This window comes from Canis lupus, chromosome X, assembly GCF_048164855.1.
Source record: "Canis lupus baileyi chromosome X, mCanLup2.hap1, whole genome shotgun sequence".
Lineage (NCBI taxonomy): Eukaryota > Metazoa > Chordata > Mammalia > Carnivora > Canidae > Canis > Canis lupus.
This window is the reverse complement of record NC_132876.1, coordinates 81072473-81079264: the sequence shown is the minus strand read 5'-3', so window position 1 is coordinate 81079264 and position 6792 is coordinate 81072473.

Here is a 6792-nt window from a genome sequence, read left to right as displayed (position 1 = left end):
CTTCTACCACCCCTAGTTCGTTTCCCAGAGTTAGCAGTCTTTACGTTCTGTCTCCCTTTCTGATATTTCCCACACATTTCTTCTCCCTTCCCTTATATTCCCTTTCACTATTATTTATATTCCCCAAATGAATGAGAACATATAATGTTTGTCCTTCTCCGACTGACTTACTTCACTCAGCATAATACCCTCCAGTTCCATCCACGTTGAAGCAAATGGTGGATATTTGTCATTTCTAATAGCTGAGTAATATTCCATTGTATACATAAACCACATCTTCTTTATCCATTCATCTTTCGTTGGACACCGAGGCTCCTTCCACAGTTTGGCTATCGTGGCCATTGCTGCTAGAAACATCGGGGTGCAGGTGTCCCGGCGTTTCATTGCATTTGTATCTTTGGGGTAAATCCCCAACAGTGCAATTGCTGGGTCGTAGGGCAGGTATATTTTTAACTGTTTGAGGAACCTCCACACAGTTTTCCAGAGTGGCTGCACCAGTTCACATTCCCACCAACAGTGTAAGAGGGTTCCCTTTTCTCCGCATCCTCTCCAACATTTGTTGTTTCCTGCCTTGTTAATTTTCCCGATTCTCACTGGTGTGAGGTGGTATCTCATTGTAGTTTTGATTTGTATTTCCCTGATGGCAAGTGATGCAGAACATTTTCTCATATGCATGTTGGCCATGTCTATGTCTTCCTCTGTGAGATTTCTCTTCATGTCTTTTGCCCATTTCATGATTGGATTGTTTGTTTCTTTGGTGTTGAGTTTAAGAAGTTCTTTATAGATCTTGGAAACTAGCCCTTTATCTGATATGTCATTTGCAAATATCTTCTCCCATTCTGTAGGTTGTCTTTGAGTTTTGTTGACTGTATCCTTTGCTGTGCAAAAGCTCCTTATCTTGATGAAGTCCCAATAGTTCATTTTTGCTTTTGTTTCTTTTGCCTTCATGGATGTATCTTGCAAGAAGTTACTATGGCCGAGTTCAAAAAGGGTGTTGCCTGTGTTCTTCTCTAGGATTTTGATGGAATCTTGTCTCACATTTAGATCTTTCATCCATTTTGAGTTTATCTTTGTGTATGGTGCAAGAGAGAGGTCTAGTTTCATTCTTCTGCATGTGGATGTCCAATTTTCCCAGCACCATTTATTGAAGAGACTCTCTTTCTTCCAATGGATAGTCTTTCCTCCTTTATCGAATATTAGTTGCCCATAAAGTTCAGGGTCCACTTCTGGATTCTCTATTCTGTTCCACTGATCTATGTGTCTGTTTTTGTGCCAGTACCACACTGTCTTGATGACCACAGCTTTGTAGTACAACCTGAAATCTGGCATTGTGATGCCCCCAGATATGGTTTTCTTTTGTAAAATTCCCCTGGCTATTCGGGGTCTTTTCTGATTCCACACAAATCTTAAAATAATTTGTTCTAACTCTCTGAAGAAAGTCCATGGTATTTTGATAGGGATTGCATTAAACGTGTATATTGCCCTGGGTAACATTGACATTTTCACAATATTAATTCTGCCAATCCATGAGCATGGAATATTTTTCCATCTCTTTGTGTCTTCCTCAATTTCTTTCAGAAGTGTTCTATAGTTTTGAGGGTATAGATCCTTTACATCTTTGGTTAGGTTTATTCCTAGGTATCTTATGCTTTTGGGTGCAATTGTAAATGGGATTGACTCCTTAATTTCTCTTTCTTCAGTCTCATTGTTAGTGTATAGAAATGCCACTGATTTCTGGGCATTGATTTTGTATCCTGCCACGCTACCGAATTGCTGTATGAGTTCTAGCAATCTTGGGGTGGAGACTTTTGGGTTTTCTATGTAGAGTATCATGTCATCGGCGAAGAGGGAGAGTTTGACTTCTTCTTTGCCAATCTGAATGCCTTTAATGTCTTTTTGTTGTCTGATTGCTGAGGCTAGGACTTCCAGTACTATGTTGAACAGCAGTGGTGAGAGTGGACATCCCTGTCTTGTTCCTGATCTTAGGGGAAAGGCTCCTAGTGCTTCCCCATTGAGAATGATATTTGCTGTGGGCTTTTCATAGATGGCTTTTAAGATGTCGAGGAAAGTTCCCTCTATCCCTACACTCTGAAGAGTTTTGATCAGGAATGGATGCTGTATTTTGTCAAATGCTTTCTCTGCATCCAATGAGAGGATCATATGGTTCTTGGTTTTTCTCTTGCTGATATGATGAATCACATTGATTGTTTTACGGGTGTTGAACCAGCCTTGTGTCCCAGGGATAAATCCTACTTGGTCATGGTGAATAATTTTCTTAATGTACTGTTGGATCCTATTGGCCAGTATCTTGTTGAGAATTTTTGCATCCATGTTCATCAGGGATATTGGTCTGTAATTCTCCTTTTTGGTGGGGTCTTTGTCTGGCGTTGGAATTAAGATGATGCTGGCTTCATTGAACGAATTTGGAAGTACTCCATCTCTTTCTATCTTTCCAAACAGCTTTAGGAGAATAGGTATGATTTCTTCTTTAAACGTTTGATAAAATTCCCCTGGGAAGCCATCTGGCCCTGGACTCTTGTGTCTTGGGAGGTTTTTGATGACTGCTTCAATTTCCTCCCTGGTTATTGGCCTGTTCAGGTTTTCTATTTCTTCCTGTTTCAGTTTTGGTAGTTTGTGGCTTTCCAGGAATGCGTCCATTTCTTCTAGATTGCCTAATTTATTGGCGTATAGCTGTTCATAATATGTTTTTAAAATCGTTTGTATTTCCTTGGTGTTGGTAGTGATCTCTCCTTTCTCATTCATGATTTTATTAATTTGAGTCTTCTCTCTCTTCTTTTTAATAAGGCTGGCTAATGGTTTATCTATCTTATTAATTCTTTCAAAGAACCAACTCCTGGTTCTGTTGATCTGTTCCACAGTTCTTCTGGTCTCGATTTCGTTGAGTTCTGCTCAAATCTTTATTAACTCCCTTCTTCTCTTGGGTGTAGGATCTATTTGCTGTTTTTTCTCTAGCTCCTTTATGTGTAAGGTTAGCTTTTGTATTTGAGTTCTTTCCAGTTTTTGAATGGATGCTTGTATTGCGATGTATTTCCCCCTTAGGACTGCTTTTGCTGCATCCCAAAGATTTTGAACGGTTGTATCTTCATTCTCATTAGTTTCCATGAATCTTTTTAATTCTTCCTTAATTTCCTGGTTGACCCTTTTATCTTTTAGCAGGATGGTCCTTAACCTCCACGTGTTTGAGGTCCTTCCAAACTTCTTGTTGTGATTTAGTTCTAATTTCAAGGCATTATGGTCCGAGAATATGCAGGGGACAATCCCAATCTTTTGGTATTGGTTCAGACCCGATTTGTGTCCCAATATGTGGTCTATTCTGGAGAAAGTTCCATGTGCGCTTGAGAAGAATGTGTATTCAGTTGAGTTTGGATGTAAAGTTCTGTAGATATCTGTGAAATCCATCTGGTCCAGTGTATCATTTAAAGCTCTCGTTTCTTTGGAGATGTTGTGCTTAGAAGACCTATCGAGTATAGAAAGAGCTAGATTGAAGTCACCAAGTATAAGTGTATTATTATCTAAGTATTTCTTCACTTTGGTTAATAATTGATTTATATATTTGGCAGCTCCCACATTCGGAGCATATATATTGAGGATTGTTAAGTCCTCTTGTTGAATAGATCCTTTAAGTATGATATAGTGTCCCTCTTCATCTCTCACTACAGTCTTTGGGGTAAATTTTAGTTTATCTGATATAAGGATGGCTACCCCTGCTTTCTTTTGAGGACCATTTGAATGGTAAATGGTTCTCCAACCTTTTATTTTCAGGCTGTAGGTGTCCTTCTGTCTAAAATGAGTCTCTTGTAGACAGCAAATAGATGGGTCCTGCTTTTTTATCCAGTCTGAAACCCTGCGCCTTTTGATGGGGTCATTAAGCCCGTTCACATTCAGAGTTACTATTGAGAGATATGAGTTTAGTGTCATCATGATATCTATTCAGTCTTTGTTTTTGTGGACTGTTCCACTGAACTTCTTCTTAAAGGTGAATTTTAAGAGTCCCCCTTAAAATTTCTTGCAGAGCTGGTTTGGAGGTCACATATTCTTTCAGTTCCTGCCTGTCTTGGAAGCTCTTTATCTCTCCTTCCATTTTGAATGAGAGCCTTGCTGGATAAAGTATTCTTGGTTGCATGTTCTTCTCATTTAGGACCCTGAATATATCCTGCCAGCCCTTTCTGGCCTGCCAGGTCTCTGTGGAGAGGTCTGCTGTTACCCTAATGCTCCTCCCCATAAAAGTCAGGGATTTCTTGTCTCTTGCTGCTTTAAGGATCTTCTCCTTATCTTTGGAATTTGCAAGCTTCACAATTAAATGTCGAGGTGTTGAACGGTTTTTATTGATTTTAGGGGGGGATCTCTCTATTTCCTGGATCTGAATGCCTGTTTCCCTTCCCAGATTAGGAAAGTTTTCAGCTAGAATTTGTTCAAATACATATTCTGGCCCTCTGTCCCTTTCGGCGCCCTCGGGAACCCCAATTAAACGTAGTTTTTTCTTCCTCAGGCTGTCGTTTATTTCCCTTAATCTATCTTCATGGTCTTTTAATTGTTTGTCTCTTTTTTCCTCAGTTTCCCTCTTTGCTATCAACTTGTCTTCTATGTCACTCACTCGTTCTTCCACCTCGTTAACCCTCGTCGTTAGGACTTCTAGTTTGGATTGCATCTCATTCAATTGATTTTTAATTTCTGCCTGATTAGCTCTAAATTCTGCAGTCATGAAGTCTCTTGAGTCCTTTATACTTTTTTCTAGAGCCACCAGTAGCTGTATAATAGTGCTTCTGAATTGGCTTTCTGACATTGAATTGTAATCCAGGTTTTGTAACTCTGTGGGAGAGAGGACTGTTTCTGATTCTTTCTTTTGAGGTGAGGTTTTACTTCTAGTCATTTTGCTCAGTGCAGAGTGGCCAAAAGCAAGTTGTATTGGGAAAAAGAGAAAAAGAGAGGAGAGAAAGAAGGAAAGAAAAGAGAAAGAGAAAAAAAAGGGAAGAGAAAAAAAATCGAAAGAAAAAAAAGAAGAAAAAGAGAAAGAAAAAGAAAGGAGAAAAAAAACGGGGGGTGTGGGAAGGAAACAAATCAAAAAGCAAAACAAAACAAACAAAAAAAAAAACAAAAAAACAAAACAAAACAAAAAAAAGAACCACAGGGGAGTATCTTCTGATTCTGTGTTCTTTAAGTCCCTTGGCTTCTCCTGGAAGTTGTCAGTCTAGCTGGTGTTCTGGGGGAGGGGCCTGTTGTGCTGATTTTCAGGTGTTAGCAGTTGGGGGAGCTGCTGTGCCCCTGCCTGGTGCAGGGCTCAGTGGGGGTTGTTTACCCCGTGAGGCCGCAGGAGGAACAGCCCCAGTGGCGGGGCAGCTCTGGAAACCTGGATTCAGCTCCGGCAGGAACTCCGGAGCTCTCTGTCTGCAGGGCCTGGAGGCTCCGGGGCGGGGCCGCTGATCTGCTCAGCTGGGGCAGGAGCGTCCTCGCTGTCCTGGGCCCTCCCGGTCTCTGCCTGTCCCGGGGGAGGCCGGATCCTGGGCTGTGTCCCGGCGCCCTGTGCTCCGGAGCCTGCGCTGGTGGATTCGCGCTCCCGGGCCGCGCAACCCCCTCCGCGGAGCCGCCGCCCGAGCCCCTCCGAGCTGCTCCTGGAACCGCCGTGCGCGCTGCAGCCCTTAGGGAGCTCGGCGCACTCTCCCGGGGCGCAGGTGTCGTCAGTGTCCCCGGGAGCCCGAGGGCATCCCCGCCCTCCTGGGTCCTGCTCCAACTCCCTGGAGCCCCTTTCTGCCCGGGAAGGTCGGTGCAGCTCCTGCTCCTCCGGGTCGGGGCTCTCCCGTCCTGGGGACACTCGCCCCAGCCTCAGCCCGGCTCCTCGCGGGGCCCCTCCCCCTTGGAGGCCTTTGTTTCTTTATTTCTTTTTCCCCGTCTTCCTACCTTGATAGAAGCGGGAACTCTTCTCACTGTTGCATTCCAGCTGGTCTCTCTTTAAATCTCAGGCCGAATTCATAGATTTTCAGGATAATTTGAAGGTTTTCTAGGTAGTTTGGTGGAGACAGGTGATTTGGGGACCCTACTCTTCCGCCATCTTCATAGACTCCACCCTATTTTATTTTTTAAAGATTTTATTTATTTATTCATGAGAGAGAGAGAAAGAGAAGAGAGAAGAGAGGAGAGAGGAGAGAGAGAGAGAGAGAGAGAGGCGCAGGCAAAAGCATAGGCAGAGGGAGAAGCAGGCTCCATGCAGGGAGCTTGATGTAGGACTATTCCCGGCACCCCGGGATCACACCCTGAGCCAAAGGCAGGCACTCAACCACTGAGCCACCCAGGCATCCCCTGAGAGGGAAGTTTAAAGAGATAAATGCATATATTGAAAAATTAGAAAGATCTAAAATAAAAAAAAGTGCCTCAAGGAACTAGAAAGGGAAGAACAAATTAAGCCCAAAGTTAGCAGAAGGAAGGAAATAATACCAATAATAGTGAAATAAATTAGAGATCAGAAAAACAACATACAAGATTAACAAGCTGCTTATTAAAAGATAAAACTGACAGACCTTTAGCTAGACTAAGGAAGAAGGTGGAAACAAATAAAATTAGAAACGAAGAGGAGACATTACAGAGAAAGAGAGAGGATAAGAAGAAACTACTGTCTTCAATTACATACCAACAAATCAGATAACTTAAAAGAAATGGATACATTTCTACAAACCTACCAAAACTGAATCAGTAAGAAATATAAAATCAGAACAGGCTAATAGCAAGTAAAAAAGATCGAATCAGTAATAAACCTCTGAACACAGAAAACCCCAGGAT